Here is a 21,048-nt window from a genome sequence, read left to right on the forward strand (position 1 = left end):
CCCAGCCATGATGGACCGTATGATTTGAAACTGAATCCCCAAAATAAAGCTGTTCTTCTTTAAGGTGTTCTTAGCAGATATTGCTGCAGCATTTAAACACACTAATACAGGAATTAAGCAGATTTTAGGGTCAATATGTAACCCCAAATGTCATCAATTCACATGAGATGAAGATATTGACATAAACTAAGCCTGACCCTAGGTTTGAGACCTGGGTTGGGTTTGTATTTTCTAAGGCAAAGCACTAAATATTATGCCACAAAGGATGGAAATGTGTCTTCCTTTTCTCATTGATGCTTGCTACAGAAATGTAGCAGGTGATGGAGTTCTGAATTGGTTCTTTCTAATTCTAGTCTCATGCGCTAAAATTACAGCTCCTTGGGCTGGAAAGACTGGTTGGTTGGTGAAATGCTTGCTGCACAAGAACCTCATTTGGATCTTGACATGAAAAGCCAGCTGGGGTGGCATGTGCTAGGATTCCTCACAATTGGGAACAGAGACAGAGGATCCATTAGGGCTTGCTCCAGAAAAATTAGTGAACTCCAGGTTTACTAATAGACCCTATCTCAAAAAGTAAGATAAAGCCACTAAGGAAGAGACCCTCAGTGTCACCCTCTGGCCTCTACATGCACAGGCCCACATACATGAACATACATGAAGTGCAAAGCTGAGAGGGATTTCTGTATGGTCTGTCATCTGTCAATTAAATATTGTGTCTGCCTTTGTTTTGCACAGACAGTATCTACCAGGGCATTTAAGGATACATACCATTCAAAGGTAGTTTGAGTGAAGAACATTGTAGATATGCAAAATGATTTATAATTGTGCCTTCAGAAGTTTCTGCTGCCCCCATTACTAGTGAGTTCTCTCACACTAGGTCTCTGAGATCCCAAAGTGCACTGGTAACTGTAGATAGCAACCTATTTAGTTTGCATTTATAGACATTAATTTTGAAAATAGCTTTTTTTATTCGATATATTTTTTATTTACATTTCAAATGATTTCCCCTTTTCTAGACCCCCACTCCCCGAAAGTCTCATAAGCCCCCTTCTCTCCCCCTGTCCTCCCACCCACCCCTTCCCACTTCCCCGTTCTGGTTTTGCCCTATACTGCTTCACTGAGTCTTTCCAGAACAAGGGGCCACTCCTCCTTTCTTCTTGTACCTCATTTGATGTATGGATTATGTTTGGGGTATTCCAGTTGGAATCCTTTAACCCAAAACCTTATGTTAACTGGACAATAAGTCTAACATCATCTCCTACTTTGCCCAACTTGGCTCCAAAAATATTTATGTTATTCAGCAAAGATATGATATAATTAGTGTCATTGAACTTCATTGGATAAATGAAGAATGTATTAGTAGGGGATGGTAATATCGTCTAAGTAAACTCAGGACAGGACCTAATGCACAGAAGTCGTGGAGTCTCAAATTCTATTTGTCAGGGACAGCAGCTATGACAAAGAGAAAGTTGAGTTAAATATTGATGAAATTTAGAGCTGGGAAGCCCTCTATCCTCTCATCTGAGTCCACTAAAGAATGAGATCAGCTGTTTCCTCTGCCGAGCTTCCCACTGAGTCACAGAAATTACCTTGATATGCTTGCAAATAGGCAACCAGGAGCTGTGCATTCTGTTCCTTTCTGCTGCCTCTATCCATTTCTTTTATTCCCACAAGCCTCCATCCAGAGTAGCCAGAAGCTGAGACTAGAGATTTTTATGAAAATCCTTTGTTATCCCAGTGAGGAGTGGGAAGACCAGGGAAGTTAAACCTTCTGTCTAACTTATTGCTGTCGTATTTATCCCAAAATGTCACCAAGATTCTCACTTAGCTCACACGTATAAATATGTTCACAGAACAAGTGGATTTCTCACCCATAATTGACACTGCTAAACTTTCATCTTGTAAAGGAAATTGAGAGAGAGAGAGGGAGAGAGAGAGAGGGAGAGAGAGAGAGAGAGAGAGAGAGAGAGAGAGAGAGAGAGAGAGAGAGAGAGAGAGAGCACAATACTGTTGGGATATAATATAACAGATTAATGTAGTGGGAGAACTATCATTCTTAGTCTGGTGGAATTGAAAATTAAATTAAAATGTAGGTGGCAAATGTTGAGACTAAGTTATTTCCTTACTTAAAAAAACACACACACAACAAATTATGTAGTCAGTTTTCAGTGATTTGCCCACAGAGAAATAGCAATAATGGCACTTACCCAAAAGAATAGACAATGAACAAATTAATTTCTACTTGACTTTGAAATACTCTTTTGTATTCTAGAAGCAACATTTGAATGGGGTTGTAGTGTACATTCTAGAAAGTTACAGTGCCTCTAGCCTAATTACTAAAATGACATGGGAGAAGTCGAAGTGGTTTGTACTTTTCATCTTGTCCAAAAAAAAGCATGTCTCTGTGGTCTGTGTTATGTCTATGGTTAGATGTCCTCGCTTTTAGGATAATATTAAGTTTCCATCTATTGCATTATGTTATCATCATTGTTATTATTATTGCCTTAGGAAATTTGCATCTCTGTGTTATCTGGTTTCTATTTTGTAGGTATCAGTGGAAATTAATTATTCTACTTAAAAGAAAGCCACCCCCACATTTCCCCTGCCCTGGTTTTGTGGACTTGAATTCTTTTAATATCTTAATAAAAAACACATAACTAGGGGTTGGAGAGATGACTCAGCAGTTAAGAGCACTCACTGTTCTTCCAAAGATCCCGAGTTCAAATCCCAGCAACCTCATGGTGGCTCACAACCATCCATAATGAGATCTGACTCCCTCTTTTGAAGTGTCTGAAGACCGCCACCGTGTTATAATAAATAAATACATTTTGAAAAACATATTTAAAAAAACAAAAAACAAAACACACAACTACTTCAGAATGGGTATGCAAAATACAAAGTATTGTCTAAATAAGACTTAAAATATTTCAACTACAGTATCTGCCTGTGGGAAAGTTGAATTAACAACTTGCAAGTTACCATATTCTTTTTGAGGTTGTAATAGTGATTGTTCTTTGATAAAAATTGTCTTAAATATAACTGAAGAGTAGCTGGTCTCCAGAGATACTTATGGTTTCACTCATTAGCATCATTTCCTCCAACCTTTGCTTCCTTCCTCCTTTTGCATTCAATGTTTTCATAAAAATGTGACATGTTAGCAATGCACATAATTCGGTGTTTATGTTATATTTAGCTCTTTCTTCTGCACATATTTTTTATATAAGCAAGGGAAATATTTAATAGTCTAGAGAAAAATCTTCCAGGTGTTATTTTCCTGAATCCAACACTCAATACTCATATGGGTTATTAAAAGTCATGTCCATGGACATTACTTTATCAACTTCTGCAAATAATCTCCTAAAAGTTTGGAATTTTACATTTACATTCAAAACTAATATAGCCTAAAAAATCAACTATTTATTCACTGTCATGTTTATATGTAGTTACATGGTACAATCCCATTTGGAGAATAATACAGTGTTTCACAAATAAGACATTACCAAGAATTGCAATACTTAATAAGTATTTGGTGGTGGACCAAATTCAATTTACTGCCTTTGAGTACATGAAGGGTATCTTGAGTTGGACACTGCCAAAGCTCTGGAGAGGTAGGTTAAGCAATGGAAGTCTAAATAGAGCCATGTTCAAACACCCTCTCCTCTAAAATCCATGCACAAGACATTTATTTATCAAAGGACAAATAGTATAAAAACCTAAGGATTTATTGATAGATCATAGATAATAATTCTAATGGCATTCAAGTTTAATCAAACCATTCAGTGAATGTTAGCAATTGCTACAACTACACTTACCATTTGTTATTACAATATAGAGAACATGCATGCCTACCTTGTGCAAGCATTATCCCATCAGTCATACATACATTGTTACTTTCCTTCTTTTGCATGCGGAACTTAGAGAGCTTCTGTTAAATTTAAACTGAATCTAGAAACACCCATTACACAAAAATAAGTCATGTAAAAAATCGCCTTGAATTTTAACAACTGGAACGAGCGTATGGCTTCAGAGAGCCCACTAGACATGCCTCTGTCTATACACTAGACTTCTACCCCTTATAACTGGCGGCAGTTGTTCATCCACACTGATGCCCATGATTGGAGTCACGTTTCAGATATGGGACAATATGCACTGTACTCACTTTCTCAGCACCCTTCCAAAATAGGAATGGTGAGACTATAACACCATCACTCCTCCACAAGAAAGCTTCGTACACTACAAGTTTGGACACCAAGAATCAGATCAGTGGAAGGAAGCATTTTGTTGGTCTTCAATTATTTAATTAGGTCTGGTCGGTCTCAGCAAGTCATAGAGTAGTCAGGAGGGAAAGGGAAGATACTACTCAAAAAGTATGACACTTCTACCTAATACCTCAGCTCTACCTTGCTCAAGCAGCATCCTCTCTCTGGGTGCATTTGGCCATCACTAAGAAAATGAAACTATTATACTAGAGCAGTGGGTCTCAACCTTCCTAATGCTTCAACCCTTTAATACAGTGCCTCATGTTGACCCCCAACTATCAACTTATTTTATTGCTACTTCATAACTGTCATTTTGCAACTATTATGAATCATAATGTAAATATCTGATATGTGACTTTGTGGGGGGATCACAATGTACAAGTTGAGAGCCATTTCATCACAACATGAGTAACTCTGATCCTTACGTCGCCTTTGGCTTTACATTTGCCTATATGAAGTTCCATTTATTTAATCAAATCCTAACATGTACACTTTAATAAATTCCACATAAAGCATATATTGTATTGTCCTTGAAAATCTGAATTTATGACATCATTGGATCTGTCTTTTCTTATGGCATCAAGGGTAACTATCAGCTTGGCTTGAGTCACAGCTGGCTCTCCAGCAGGTCACATGACCACTAGACAGAAATTGTCCCTATCACTCCTCTCTTCTACTCACCTAGCCTTACATCGTGCCCAAGAATGAGTCCAGTCTCTTTTATTCTGTTTAAGCTTTTAAAACATCTATATTCAAGTCTTGCCCATGTCCTTCTGCTAACTACAAAATCTTTTTAAATTAGGGAGATCTATGTTTGTTCTCACAAACCCAATTAACTTTTTTATATGTAAACGTTTCCCTCTTTCTGGTATCTACTTAGGATTCTGCAATTTGGTGTGCAGCAGCTCCTGGAGTGAGCCTCTCAAATCTCTACAGACCAAGAGAGACCAAGCAAGATGTTCTGTAGCTGTATTAAGAAGAAAGGCAGCAAGTTTGGTCCAAAAGGTAGGAGAAGAGCCCAGTGCTCAGTGTGGGTCTGGTCACAGAGGAAAGTTACCATAATGACTTAAGACTGGAAGTCATTCTGTAATAACTAATGAGTGACAAGAAATGTTGACCTTCATTCATTTATTAGTGTCTGCTTGCTTTGGTATGTAAAACACCCTTGCCATCAAAGACCAGAGGAAAAAGAATCATGGTGTAATAAATAACAGCTTTAAACACCATATTTGCAGATGTCTTTGAAACTTTTGACTGCTTTGAGTAAATGGTCGCCTTGAAAATGAACTGCTAGGGTTCATTAAAGATTTATTTATTTATTTATTTAATCTATATGAATACACTGTAGCTGTCTTCAAACACACCAGAAGAGGACATCAGATCACCATACAGATGGTTGTGAGCCACCATGTGGGTGCTGGGAATTGAACTCAGGACCTCTAGAAGAGCAGTCAGTGCTCTTCAGGTGACCTGAGACAATATGCCTTTTCTAAATTCATTCCTCCAAAGCCATTGCTAATTGGTTTTTGAATCTTTGTTGAAATAACCTTGCCTCACAGGGCAATTATACTCCAATCAATTCTTATTTAAGTTGAAGATAAGAAATTTGTACATAAAAATGATGGCAGGGTTATTAAAAAGATCTACAATGCAAATGATTGTTAAAATAATTTTACTGAAAGGAATGAGAAGGACGACAAGCAGAAAACACCTTCATGTTTGATTTGCAGTAAATAGCATAAGGCAATAAATGTTTTGAAAACTTTCTGCAGTGTGGTTTGGGAAGAGCACAATCCCCACAAAAGGAAATTGGATTCTGCTTGAATCTTGCCAAGCACCGTCCTATGACCTGTTGCAGATCCCTTATCCTATCTAAACCATAATCTCCTTATCCATGAAATGACCAGCTAACTCCAAGTGTCTTCTAAGTGCCAGCTAGACTATGAGGAATCCTGCTGGTGAAGGGGGCATGGGGTGAGATAGTTCCGAGCTAATTCCCAGCAAGATGATTTTCCAAAATCAAACTCAACAAAATGTTAATGCATCATGGACCTCTGTGAAATGTTAATGTACCATGGACCTGTGCGTGTGTGCGTGTGTGTGTGTGTGTGTGTGTGTGTGTGTGTGTTTCTTTGTTTTCAGCAATTTTCACCAACTATCTTGATTTCCATTGATTTTTCTGACTTCTGTGATTCTTTGGTGGGTAGGCTTTGGCCCTCTTCTTCTTGATAGCATATCCACTCATTTATGTCACATCATGGCCAAAGGTAAGGTGAGAGATGGTGGAATGGAGTTAGCAGTCACTGAAAAGGACAGATGTCAACAGATGTTTGTGCTTTTATAGCCATAATACTCTCTGAATTCAAAGCAATGCATTTAGCATTTAAATATGCAAGACAGATTGAGCACAGAGTCAAACTGCTAACACTTTCTTTCCTTGTAGAGAACTAAGAGGTCAATGGAAACCAACTCAAAACCAAAACTAAACAACAAAATAATAGCACAACTACTAACTGTAATAAGCACTAAGAAGCAACGTTGAGTGCTCAGGGTGTGAGTGACTAGACCCTGATGCAGAAAGGGAAGCCAGCAGAGATATGAGAACCCAAGTGTGATGGTTTGTATATGTTTGGCCCAGGGAGTAGCACTATTAGGAGGTGTGGCCTTGTTGGAGTAATTACGGCCTTTTTGGAGGAAGTGTGTCTCTGTGGGTATGGGCTCCTCCAGCTCCTTCAGTCCTTCCCCTAACTCCTCCATTGGGGTCCCCATGCTCAATCCGATGGTTGACCATATCTGCATCTGTATTAGATGCTGGCAGAACCTCTCAGGGGACAGCTATACCAGGCTCCCATCAGCAAATCCTTCTTGTCATCAGCAATAGTATCTGGGTTTGGTGTCTTCAGATGGGATGGATCCCTAGGTAGGGCAGTCTCTGGATGGCCTTTCCTTCAATCTCTGTTCCACACTCCCTGCATTTCCTTTTGACAGGAGGAATTCCAGATTAATATTTTTGATATGGGTGAGTGGCTCCATCCCTCAGCCAGGGACCATGCCTATCTACTAGATATGGTCTCTTCAGTTTCTCTCTCTCTCTCCCCTTTGCTAGGTATTTTGGATAATGTTATCCCTGTTGGGTCCTGGGAACCACTTGGATCCTTGGCATCTGGGACTTTCTAGTGGCTACCCCCAGTTCCCCATCCCCCACTGATACACACCTCTTTTCAAATTCTTGACTCTCTGTACTTCTCTCACCTGATCCTGTCCCCCTTTTCCCTCCCCCTTTTCTCTCCCCCCTAGATCCCTTCCTCCATCTACTTTTCCTCCATTCATTTGATCTGGAACGAATTACAATCCTGAAATGGAGGGCACACTTGTGATCCAGATCTTGAGGCTGGCAGACACAGGCTTTTAATCTGGATCTTGAAGAACGGTGGTTATGAAAAGCTTAGAACCAGGCATGGTGGTGCATACTTATAATCCCAAGAGACAAAGCCAAGCAGATCTCTTGGTTCAAGGCCAGCCTGTGACAGAGCAAGGTCTAGGTGAAGAAAAGCTTAAATCTAGGCATGGTAGTACAGGTCTTTAATCCCAGCACTCAGGAGACAGCCATACAGATCTCTGAGTTCAAGATCAATCTACAGAGTAGGTTCCAGGTCAGCCAAGCTTAAGCAGTGACAGCGTCGGGAAACAGAAAGCTGGTAATAGAATAAGGGGGGGGGGGGTCCATGTTCCGTCCCTAGCAAGCAACAGAACACTGCAGCTTTGGCCATGTGGCTCTGGCCTAAGAGTCAAGAATAGAAGGGACTACTGGAAAAATTGATGCTTGTTAGCTGGGACTAAGAAATTAGTGGTGATTAAGAAGAAACCTGCATCACTGAAGTGAATTCTTCTGGGAAGTATTTGATATGATACTGTAATCCCAATGCCTGTCCAGGAGCTAAGGGCCATTGTCTTTTCATCTCACACTGAGCTGCCCTGAGGACCAGGATGGGCAGCCCCAATATTAATTATTTTTATACACTCCATATTTTATTCCCCACCCCGCCAACCCCTGTCCACCCTCTGACTGTTCCACATCCCATACCTCCTCCCCTTCCTCCTGTCTCATGTGAATGTCCCCACAACCCACCCCACCTGACCTCTAAACTCCCTGAGGCCTCCAGACTCTTGCATCATCTCTGAATGAACACAAACCCGGCAGTCCTCTACTGTATGTGTGCTAGGGGCCTCATATCAGCTGGTGTATGCTTCCTGTTTGGTGATCCAGTGTTTCAGAGATCCCAGAGGTCCAGAATGAGACTGCTGGTCCTCCTGCAGGGTTGCCCTCAGCTTCATTCACCCTTCCCTAATTTAATAACAGGAGTCAGGTGCTTCTGTCCATTGGTTGGGTGCAGATATCTGCATCTGACTCTTTCAGCTGCTTGTTGGGTCTTTCGGAGGGCAGTCATGCTAGGCCCCTTTTTATCAATGTTCCACAGCCTCAGTAATAGTGTCAGGACTTGGGACCTCACCTTGAGCTGGATCCCACTTTGGGCTTTTCGCTGTACCTTCTTTTCCTCAGGCTCCTCTCCATTTCCATTCATATAATTCTTTCAGACCAGAACAGTTATAGGTCAGAGTTGTGAGATGGCCCCCCTCCCTCATTTGATGCCCTGTCTTCCTGCTGGAGGTGGGCTCTTTAAATTCCTTCTCCCTATTGTTGGGCATTTCATCTAAGATCCCTCCCTTTGAGTCCTGAGAGTCTCTTACCTCCCAGGTCTCTGGTGCATTCTGGAGGGTCCCCCCAAGTTTTAGAACCCTCTCACTTTTCATATCAATTTCAAATTTTCTGCCACCAAAACCCCGGAAAAAGCACAAATGTTCAAAGGACCCTTCACAGGTTCTTTGGTGTTTACATGGCATGGGGATTATCTTTTGCACCCAAGGTTGTGTTTGCAAGCAAAATACACACGCGCGCGCGCACACACACACACACACACATGCAAAGAGAGAGAGAGAGAGAGAGAGAGAGAGAGAGAGAGAGAGAGAGAGAGAGAGAGAGAGAAGACAAAAAGCACATTGCATTGTGACATTTGTGGCATGCACTTCATCCTCTTTGTAAGGAAAGGGCTGAGTCAGCACTCTGGGGATGCCCCCCCCCCAACCTCTGGGGCTAAACAGCCCAGGTACTTCCTTATCCTTGACACTGTTCAGACAGAGCCTCTAATGCAGTGAAGGCCTTTATTGGGCTTCCGAGGGTTTAGAGGAAGCCTTTTCATCTGATATCTCAGCCATTCTTGTAGCATTCTGAAAGTCTTAAGGGGTTTTATTTGAGGTGAATGAAATCTTGATAAAGAAAACGAAAACGAAAGAAGAGAAGGGAATCGATCTAAGATTAAAAGTCGGTTTTTAATACAGCCTCAGCTCTGGGCCGGTGCTTTCATAAGCACTGCTACCTTGAGTGTTTGTGAAAGAGCTCATTGAATATGCTCACCAAGCCAAGGAGTGCGAGACCACAGACTCTCCAGGTCTCTTCTCTGTAGGGCCCTGCTATTTATCCGCTATCATTTAGACTAGATTGTAAACGCCCCATATTCCTTCATGTCGTCAAGTATAAGGTGGCGAAGTCTGGAGACTTCTAAAGTCTCCGAAGTCTTCTAAAAGTAATGTCCTAGGAAACTATTGTTCTAATGCAGACACGAATTCAGCGAAGTTCCTGAAGGAAACTGCTTTGCAGGAAGTGCTACTCGGCTAATTGCAGCTCTTCCCTTTGTTCAGGCTCATCCTCTATAATTAGCGCAGTCTTGAAAACAGAAGTTGTCTATGCCATTAAAATCCTTACACAGCAAATCCCCTAATTATTTCATATTTTCACATTAGGGACTAAGATATTTGTGGTGAAGGGTTGAATCTGTTATTTAATTACTTCTAGAAGGAAGATAGAAAAAGCAAGACAAAAAGATTATTAAAAGATTTTCTGCCTGGCTCTCACACATCCGAAGCCTCACTTCTCTTTCCCCTCCTTACTACCTTTCTTCATCGCTTCCTGTTATCATCCCTTCCTGTCCTCATCCCTTCCTGTCCTCACCCCTTCCTGTCCTCAACTCTTCCTGCCCTACCTCCTCCTGTCCTTATACCCTCCTGTCCTTAACCATCCTGCTCCCACCTCTCTTTGTCCTCACCCCTTCCTGTTTTCACCCCCTCTCTTTCCTCCCAGCCCCCACCCTATCCTGCCTTCACTTCTCCATTTCCACGCCCCTTCCTACCCTCACTCCTCCCTGCCCTCATCCTTCCTAGCCCTCACTCTGTCCTGTCTCCACCCCTTCCCGCCCTCTCTCTATCCTCTCCTTATCTTTCTTGGCATCAACTTCAGTTAGGACTGTTGGGAGTTAGCTCTTTGTATTGAGAACATCACAGTTTTTTCTCTTCCCACCTTCCAGTGCCCTGTATACTGACCTCACACATTCCTTTGGGTTGCTTGATTGGATGGAGTGGAAGAGTCCAAGAATTTACCCAACTAATTTCTTCCTTTTTCCCTTCTGGGCTGACAAATAGCATTTTTCTGCATCCCTTAGAAGTCCTCAGAGTTGGACTTTCTGGCAAAGAGGAGCAAGTAGAAATGATTCACTAACTTTAGGACCAGAGTTTTGAAGGCTCAAACATACTTTCCCAGGACCTCTTGCTGTATATGATGGGAGAACTGAGGCAGAAGTCCTGGGGAGCCCCAGCAGGAAGTAGCTAGGCTTAAATCACCTGGGAAAAAAGCTGTCTGTGCAAGCATTAAAACCACATTGTGTGGCTAAACAAGAAACAGTCCTCCCATGTTAAGGTTCCTAAAGTTACAGCTTCTTGTACAACTACAGGTTTGGATCTACCTATTACAAGATGCAATTGCCTTTGTGTTTCATTGTGAGTGTGAGTTCCTCTATTTCAGGAGCCCCAGAGGACTAGAAGGGAGGGGGAAGCCCTTTCATCTTTAACTGTGAGTTAAATTAAACTGAATTGCTACCTCATTTGGAAATGGAGCAGATGGTCATCAAAATGAAGAGTGGAGGATGTTCCACACCATCTCTAGGACTGTGAATGCCATTTTTCTCATTTGCAAGCATCTGTCTAGAATTTTGTAAACAATCTCATAGGTGACTGATTTGGATTGCAGAACAAAGGGAATACCCAGTTAGTTTCCATATGAAAATGTGTCCTACTTCATTATGCATTCAAATACTCATTATCCCAATCAGCAAATACATAGTGGGCACATTGTACATGCCAAGCTGGTTTCTAAAGGGACTGATCAGTGACAGACCTGGCTTTAGCTCACTCCAAGTTCAAAGTCCTAGGGGAGATCCAAGTATTCCAAATTACAAGATTGCACAACTGAAAATGCATTCATTGTGGTTTTGACTGTTGGATCCCTCCTACAAGATCGTAAGGATAATATTGCTTGTCTCTCAGATTTTGCTATAATCTTAGTTAGCTAAGATTTAAGTACCATGATTGTAAACTCATCTGCACTGTGGTTGATGCTTGAGTTTTAATACCCAATAAATTGTATCTGTTAGTGTTCACATTAATTTAGGTAAAAAATTATGATCTTGAAAGATAAAGGACTCTGACTAGCTTGCAAAAAGGACATGTAGGACATGAAAGTCTCCCTGGAAAGTGACACTTGGTGTGATAACAGAGTCTTTGGAAGAATGTCAGAATGGTCTAGATTTTAAAAACTAAAATAAAAAAAAAAAATAATGGGACTGGAAAGGATCCATATGGGCAGAAGAACTTTGAGAAACTGAAGACTGCGAGTATCTGTTGTGTGGCCAGCAAGGCCACTGCTGTGGGAGGAGGCCACATGAAGCACTGGGAGCCACGCTGTGACCTAGATAAGAACTGAATGCCTCTAGTAGGTCATGACACTGAGTGATTTGATCAGCTTTGTAAATTAGGAAGATCACTGTGTGTTTTAGTTAAGGTTTTACTGCTGTAAACAGACACCATGACCAAGGCCACTCTTATAAAAGACAACAAACATATGGTTGGTGGTCCAGTCCCCAGTATCTCCAAGGGGTCTGGCCAGTTGACACTGTTGCTTCCCCCATGGGGCTTCAAACCCCCTCATCTCCTTCAGTCCCTTCTCCAACTCCTCCATCGGGGACACCCCCCCCCCCTCTCGCATTCAGTCCAACAGTTGGCTGCAAGCATCTGCCTCTGTATTTGTCAGGCTCTGGCAGAGCTTCTCAGGAGACAGCCATACCAGGCTCCCACCACTGCCCAGCATCCACAATATGGGATGGATCCCCAGGTGAGGCAGTCTCTTAGATTGCATTTTCTTTAATCTGTGTTCCACTCTTTGTCTCCATGTTTCCTCCTGTGGATATTTTGTTCCCCCTTCTAAGAAGCACTGAAGTATCCACACTTTGGTCTTCCTTCTTTTTGGGCTTCATATTCTGTGAATTGCATCTTGGGAATTCCAAACTTTTGAGCTAATATTCACTTCTCATTGAGTGCATACAGTGTGTGTTCTTTTGTGACTGAGTTACCTCACTCAGGATGATATTTTCGAGTTCCATCCATTTGCCTGTGAATTTCATGAAGCAATTGTTTGTAATAGCTGAGTAGTATTCCATTGTGCAAATGTACCACATCTTCTGTATCCATTCCTCTGTTGAGGAACATCTGGGCAGTCCAAAGAGTACACATGGTGAGACCCATGGCTCCAGCCACATATGTGGCAGGGGATGGCCTTGTTGAACATCAGTGGAAGGAGAGGCCCTTGGGCCTAAGGGTATTGGATGAGCCAATGTAGGGGAATGCCAGGGCAGGAAGTTGGGAATGGGTAGGTGGGTGAGGGAGCACCCTAATAGAGGCAAGGGGCGAGGGGATGGGCTAGGGGGTGTGTGAAGGGGAGACCCTGAAAGGACAAAACATTTGACATGTAAATAAAAGAAAATATCCAATTTAAAAAAAACATAAAAATAAATAAAGGTCAACATTTAGTTGGGGCAGACTTACAGGTTCACAGATTCAGTCCAATATCATCAAAGTGAGAACATGGCAGCATCCAGGTAGGCATGGTTCAGGAGGAGTTGAGAGTTCTACATCTTCATCTGAAGGCGCCTAGCAGAATATTGGCTTCCAGGGAGTTAGGATAAGGATCTTAAAGCCCACACCCACAGTGACACACCTACTCCAACAAGGCCACACCTACTCCAATAAGACCACACCTTCTACTAGTGCCACTCCCTGAGCCAGCATATACAAACCATCACACTGTGACTGCAAGCCACGCAGAGAGGTCAGGAGACACCTCTCAGCAAGGAACATGGGAAAGTGTGATTCCAGGAAGAAGTAAACATATGAGAAATTTCTATAGTCCCATTGGCAGAACATATTGGTGGGTAAGGAACAGAGATGGGGGCAGAGTTAAGAGTATTTCTGGTCTTTCACACACAGAGCATATTTCATAGACATTGGGAACCCTGAAAAGAATCAGGGTTATGAATATGCTTGTGTGTGTTGCATCCAAGTATTCCTAAGATATGCAAGAACATACTCAAGTATTCAACTAGCTATATGAGCCCAGGGCAGGATACATACTTTTGAGCTTGATTGTGAATCAAAGAGATATTATTGGCATACCATTGACAACTAGGAAATTTATGTTTAGAAAACAAACAAAATCTAGACTGGGAAAGCAGAGGCCCTAAAATTTAGCCCTTACAAGCTTGGGAAAAAAAGGAGGCTTTCTGAGTCAGTTTTCTAGAGAAACAAAACCAAAAGCTTCTAGAGTATAGAATCCGGTGGAGAAGCTCATAAAAGCTGGTGACACCGAAGAGAATTGTCATCCAAGTCCAAACACACAACTAGAAAGCCTGGAAGAGTTGATGCTATCACTAAAGCAAGAAAACATGAACATTCTTATTGCTTTTTGTTTTATAAGGGCCTTCAAATGACTGTTTGAGCCTCACCCTTATGATAGAACAATATACAGATATGTACATTTCAACCAATAATTCCCTTACAGAAAAATTTCAAAATAATGTTTGACCAAATATCTGGTCAATAAAAGGAAGAGGTGGTTACCTCAGAATTCTACGACCTGGGTGAATGGACTTGAAAACTTCATCAAAGGCAAGAAAGGAAAAGCAGAAAGAGTAACTATTTCCTGAGTGATAGTAGATACCCAGATACAGCCTATGTCATGGTTGCAATGCAAACCCTGGGGTTAGACAGCCTGTATTTCTATTCTGAGCTGGCCATTCAGTCACCTGTGAGTTTAGAGGAAGAATTTAACAACTCAGTATCTTACATTTAACTGGATATGGAGTTGCCTACCTCTGATAGTTATAAAAGCTATTAGTTTAAAACACATAAAGAGCTCGAAAAAAATGCCTGATATAGTCGGTGCTCAAAGACTCTAAAAATGTGATAGTTTTGGTAGATACAGACCCATCACAGTTAAGATCTGCTTGCAACAGTAGGGAGGTGTAGCAAGCACACAGCAACAGCAGAGAAGGAAATGTAGTAGAAGCAGAAGGCTTCACCTGGCCTGAGGAGCTGGGTTATAAAAGGAGGAGGTGACTACCTTAGTAACTTAGGGAATTCTTAAAGTTTCCACCCTCTTCCTCTCTCCAAGGACAACTGTCTCATGAATGTGCTATGGCGCTTGTAAGATAAATCCATCCTTTGTGCTTTCCAAATAAAGTTATAAAGAATTCCTATTAAGATACAAGTTTATCCAGGCCTGCTCAAGTAGAGCTGAACTCCCACCTATTTAGGAGGCTAGAGCAAGAGAATCACAGGTTCAAGACCAGCCTGATCAACTTGTAAGATCCTGTCTCAACGAAGAGGCTTGAAGTTGTAGTTCATTGGTAGAACATTTGCTCTACCTTCAATTGCCATAAACACACACACACACACACACACACACACACACAAAGAATAAAAAAGAAAAGGGGAAAGGGGGAGAGAAAAAAGACAGCCTCAGGTAGATGTATGCAAATTGCTTTTCTGATAAACCACCAGGTTCCCAGTGGAGCTAGACCCTCTGCACAGGAGACTTTAAGGAGGCCTGAAGAGGCTTCTGGCAGGTAGAAATTGACTTGGAAGGCAAGGGAAGAGGTGGGAAGGTCAAATGAAGGATGGAGCAGGAAGACTAGACTATGCATACCCTACAAGCATGCTACATATGGTTTCCATGAAGGACTCGAGGTTCCATGTACCCCGCCACTCTAAAGTACACTTAAAATGACTTCCAAACCCTTCCTATGCTTGTTTTAAGTAAGTATTAATTTTAAGAGTTTGTTAATTTCCCGACAGTAAATCAAAGGCATTCACCAGGAGTCAATTTTCTTGCCAATTTCACACTGTCCTACAGCCCACAGCTAAATTATTTTCCTTCTGTTCATCCTTATCTTCTTACATCTGAGATAATAATCTAACATTTGGTCTCCCCTGCTCAAGAAAGTTTAGAATGCTCCCCAAGCCTCCCTGCTCAGGAAAGCTCCGAATGTACCCCATGCTTTCCTCCAAAGAATCCCCTCCTGTGAGTCGTTCCAGGACTTGAAGAATGCTCTTGAGTCACTGTCTTTGTGTCTGCTTTTAATTTCCCCAGACACCGACAAGATGTTTGTCAAACTACTAAGTCAAGAATTCAATAGCCATTGTAAGGTTGAAAGGTTATTTTGTTTTGCTTTTAAATTAAATATTTATAAAGACTTTGGACTATGAAAAATCAGAGCAAATTATTCACAATAATCCCCTCCACCTTTCCTTTCAGTGCCACACACTAACACCTTAATGTCTACACCACTTCCTTGGACTCAGAGTATGGACTAGAGTCTCCCAATTTCCCTCAAATTAGCCTTCCTGACAGTCTTTACCAGGACAGAAAAGAGGCTCTTTCTACATTTGGCTTCCATAGTTACCAGCCTCATGTCTTCAATTGACTTTAGGCCTTAATCACATAACAGGAATGTGCTGGGTCACCTGAACCCCATCTTGTTTATGTTCTCAGAGGAGACCAGAAGCACAGGCACATGGGTCTTTGGTGTTGATGGATCTCTTCTTCTGGGACAGTTCTCCAAGAATGTAAACTGTCACCCAAAGAAGAGAAATAATGAGAGACAGTGAGATAGACTCAATCTCTGGGCTCTGCAAACACTTTGGGAATGCAATAAAATAACATCTTTCATGAAGAGACCTCTCAGGGACAACCCTGAGAACACTCCTTGTCAGGGATGGGCTAAGGCCTTAGAGGACATGATGAGGGCTGCTGAATAAGATCAAGAGAGGGCCTAAAGTCAGGAGTGGGGTGAGAGGCAGAGACTTGTATAAAATCAGGAATATTTGAACATAAAACATTCTGCCAGTGTGACCTGGAAAATATCCTTTGCAATAAGACAGACAAGCTCCATTTTCTGAGGCAGAGCACTCCAGGCTCAGGAATACCACTGTGGACGAATTTACCGAGGATCTATGCCCTGTGAAGCTGCTGCCCTGCACCCGGCTTTTCTCATGGTCTGTTTGTTTAGGGCCTTGGATGGGCTGAAATCAAATTCCTCCCCAAACTCTGCCTCAGCCACTGAGCACACTGGATTGGAAAGCGTGCCATTTCACAATTCCTGGGTTTAAGGTGTTTGCGAAAGCACCCTGCGAGCAGTTGTTGAGTTAGGATCATCCACATAGAGGTGTGCTTTCCTGGGAACCGGTGACAGCTATTCCCAGCAGATGTCAGTAGTCTCTAGAGAGACTGCTGGAGAGACTGCACAGAGGATTCTGGAATCACTGCAGGCCATAAACTTGTAGCCAAAGCCATCATTTCCTCCTTGTTCCTTGCTCTTAGGGCAAATGGTTTCAAGTCTCTAACAATGCTTATACTATACTTATTCTAAATATTGGCTTATATCCCCAGCAGGTGTGTGTGTGTGTGTGTGTGTGTGTGTGTGTGTGTGTGTGTGTGCATATATACATACATACATACATACATACATACATACATACATACACACATACATACATACATAATACATACATTCATATTCAGCTACATGGTTGGGTCTGCCCTATGAACACCTTGGTTTACCTTTGACTTCCTGAACCCAGAGCTAAGAGCCTGATAGAGCCCATGGCTCTGTAGATGTTCATCAGATGAGTCAGCATAGACTCTCAGAGCCAGAACCTGGGAGTAGAAAACTGTCCTTCATGAGGTAGTCTATCCTACCCCCATACCAATGACTTCTGTAAGTTGTTATGCCTAATGGCATAAAATATTCCTCATACTCTAATGAAATGTGGCTAGTGTTTGATGAACTATCTTATGAATTAATGAGCAACAATATCATGAAAAGCTGTCGGTGGGCTTTTGAAACAGCCAGAAATGTGATTAGGGGAGGTCACTTGCTTGGTGAGACTGACCACAGTGATAGGTAACCTTTCCCTGTGCTCTCTCCATGAGAGCTCGGTTAGTCCCAGTTGCACAGTCCCAGATGAGCAATTGATTGTATCCTTTCCTTTTTCAATTAGGAAAGTAAATCAAAAGGCAAGTAGATGAAATGATAATTTTACAAGGATGAACTTGAATCCACTCTGGTTTTCAAAATTCTAGTCTTAACTAGAGAGATCATTATGCAATGGTCACTGTGTGCTGTGTGCTGTGCAGTCAGTAAGCTTCAGCTAGAAATGACTTTGAACCTTCATTTCACAGATTAGAAAACAGGACTGCTGAGGGTCCCTAGAGTAGTGAATGCCTCATGTGAAATTGGAATTCATATCTTTATATATTAACATGCTCATGTTCCAAAACTTAGTGACCATAATAAGTTATGACATTCTCACAGCTTACTGGAATAATTGGTAAATCATAAATAACACATAAAATTTTATCACAGAGTATTGCTTTTCTATCAACAGGATCTCACTACCTTGTGTAAACCCATTTCTCTTATTGATTTGAGTCACTTTAGCTTTTGAAAAACAACTAAATAATAATGATAATAATAATAATAATGTTTTACTAAATGTCAATTATGTTTACTCACTATATTAGACATTTTAGAGATTTTTTTAATATAGGGTGACATTACATAGCCATGACTGGCCTGGAACTTGTTGTGAAGACCAGGTTAGTTTCAAATTCATAGAGATCTACCTGCCTCTGCCTCCTAAGTGCTAGTATCAAAGACAGATACCACCACACCCACATGGAGGTATTATTTGTAACATACTTAAAAATTGTATCTGAGGTATCTAACATTCTAGCAGGACAGAAGCTAGACAGTGAAATCCCATTTAAGTATTAGTTTCATTTGGCAGCATCCAGCACTAGTCTTTGGGTTTGTGTTTTCTCTACCCTTACAAGATCATTCCTGGCCAGTGGTGTCCTCTATAGTTTTCCATCAGTTGAGATTCAGGTAATAGTTTACAAATAGACCAAGATGAGATGATCTAGTGTAGGAGAGCAGTCCTCAGAGACCAGTAAGAGAAGGAGGATGTTTAGGAGGATGGAATAAGAAATGCTTTCAGAAAGAAGCCAGAAGACCAGTGCTCTGAAGAAGGTCCAAACTCCCAAGGGGATAGAGAGAAATCAGTGAAGGGGTACGGGTGGCAAGAGAGTAAAAGACATTGTAAGACCTCTTTACAACTGGAGAAGCCAGGAGATCAGAAGAGTTGACTCTGTGCCACAGAGTCCTTGATGGGAAAAAAAAAGAAATCTGTATAATCTAGAAGGCATGACAGATTTTAGGAAGGAGGCCCACACAGAAATAATAAGAAGCCTTTTTTCTAACCAAGCTTTGACATTTGTAAGGGAGTTCTGTGAGCACATGACTAGATCATGTCTGTCTTCCTCGCCAATCACCATTCAATCTGAAGGTCATGGCCCAGGGTCACGCATACGAATGACTAAGCAAAAGTGAATTCTCCCCAGCCCTTAACAGTAGAGCAGACTCCAGAGTGACAAGCTTCATGGGGATCAGGTCTTTTCAAAACCACTGAGCAGGGCCAGAAGTGGGGAAGTGATGGAACAAGCATTCCATTGTCACAACTAGAAGGAGAAAGACAGTGAGTGGGAAAGAGGTAGGGTAAGGATTCAGTGATGATCAAAAAGAGCAATGTTGGTCAGAGAGGAAATCAAGGACCAACTTTCTCAAATCTTTAGCAAAATGCTTCCAAGTTCCCAGCTGAGGAAAATGAAATAAATGTAAATTTACTGCATGTAAATTGGAACTATATCAGTCTGGGCACATTGTGATGCACAACTGAGGATGATGCTACCAGCAGTGATAATCCTGGAAAGGCTTGCATAAGTGCAGTGGTGCCTTGTGTTACTCAAAGAATTGACTTCCAAATGGCCAAAATTGAGTGTCTGGGGCTAAAATAAATAAGTTCTTCTTCACCTGTGTTTTCATAAAGAACTGATTTAATCTCTTTGATTTTTAAATTAACTAGTCAAAAGATCAGTCTATTTGATTAAACACGTATGCGCACAGCAAATTGATTTGCTGACTAGATTTGATTCCCAGGAAGAAACAGTGTGGCCTGAAGCTAAGACAAGTGGCCTCTAAGCCCATCAGCCAAGATTTGGCCCTGGCTTCTGCTACAAGCCAGTTGTAATAACGTAGGTGAAACCTCTGGGCAGCCAGCATCTACATCCTGAATTTTAGTAATAATCTAATAAAAGGCAATGGCTAGTTAGAGAACAAGAAAAAATTCTCTTCTAATGAAAATTCATCACTGAGGCTGGAGAGATGGCTCAGTAATGAAGAGCACTTACTGCTCTTGCAAAGGACTCAGGCTTGGTTCCAAGCAAAGACCAACCCATAACCCCACCTCTAAGAGATAGGATGTCATCTTCTTTCTGCCACAGTCATGCACATGCACTATACATATATTAGGACAGGTTCGAATATACACATAAACAAAAATTGGATGAATCTTTCAAAACTGGTATCTCTTTTGAGAACTGTCACATAACTGAAGACTTTTGAAGTCATCAGTCCTTTGAAGTATTGAATGAACTAACTCATGGAAGTCTTCCCATGTTTGATTCTTAGTTTAGTCATTCTTCCTAACAGTTTTGAACAATAGCCTTTATTAACAGTTTAACCCAGCATGGCTGAAGACTGTACACCCAGCATTATAGTCCCTAATGTAAACTCTTATTGTTATGGGTTGCACCTGCTGTGACATCTGTCTGCAACTCAGCAAGGATTTAGTGTTCACAAGCAAATAGAGTAATTACTATGTAATTATAACATCGTCACTCAACTGCTCTCAAAATTTATTTTTATTTTTTGCATGTACTCAATTTTAAAACCACATGGCTTCTTCCAGAATAGGCAAACATGTTCCTAAAATGCCACATAAAGGATTTGACATAAAAATGTGTAGCTCAGACATTCAGATTACTACTGCAAGCAGAAGGTGGAAGAGAGAGAATAAATAAAATTGTGGGGAGAGGTATGAATAGAGAAAGACACAAGAGACATTTTAGTAGTGGATTTCTGTTTTCTTAGTCATCTCATAAAATCTGTGAAATCACTAAATAGATCTGTTTGGAGAAAACACAGAAGAACAAAGATCAGATATGCAAAATTTGTTGTTACAAGTACAGCCTATGCTTATGACAACTACTGGAGTCTCAGAAAACAACACTGTATGTATAAAGTATCTATTTGTTAGCCTTCCATTGTGTTGAATGTATATTATATATCATCTGGTCTATATAAATAGATAACTCAGTAGGATGGAAGGCATCATTGTATCCAAATTTGAATTCTGAATCCACCAAGGGGAAACAACAAAACTTCTGGTA

At 41.3% G+C, this 21,048-nt stretch overlaps 1 protein-coding gene across 2 annotated transcripts in view; it reads left to right on the plus strand.

Moving 5' to 3' along the window:
- Positions 1-21,048, plus strand: part of B3galt1 (beta-1,3-galactosyltransferase 1) — a 584,427-nt gene that overhangs the window by 522,372 nt on the left and 41,007 nt on the right. For both annotated transcript variants that reach the window (XM_052182620.1, XM_052182621.1), the window contains one exon: positions 5,140-5,264. The gene's annotated coding sequence lies outside the window, so the exon portion shown is untranslated. The remainder of the gene's footprint in view (positions 1-5,139; positions 5,265-21,048) is intronic.

Source organism: Apodemus sylvaticus, chromosome 5 (assembly GCF_947179515.1).
Source record: "Apodemus sylvaticus chromosome 5, mApoSyl1.1, whole genome shotgun sequence".
Classification (NCBI taxonomy): Eukaryota; Metazoa; Chordata; class Mammalia; order Rodentia; family Muridae; genus Apodemus; species Apodemus sylvaticus.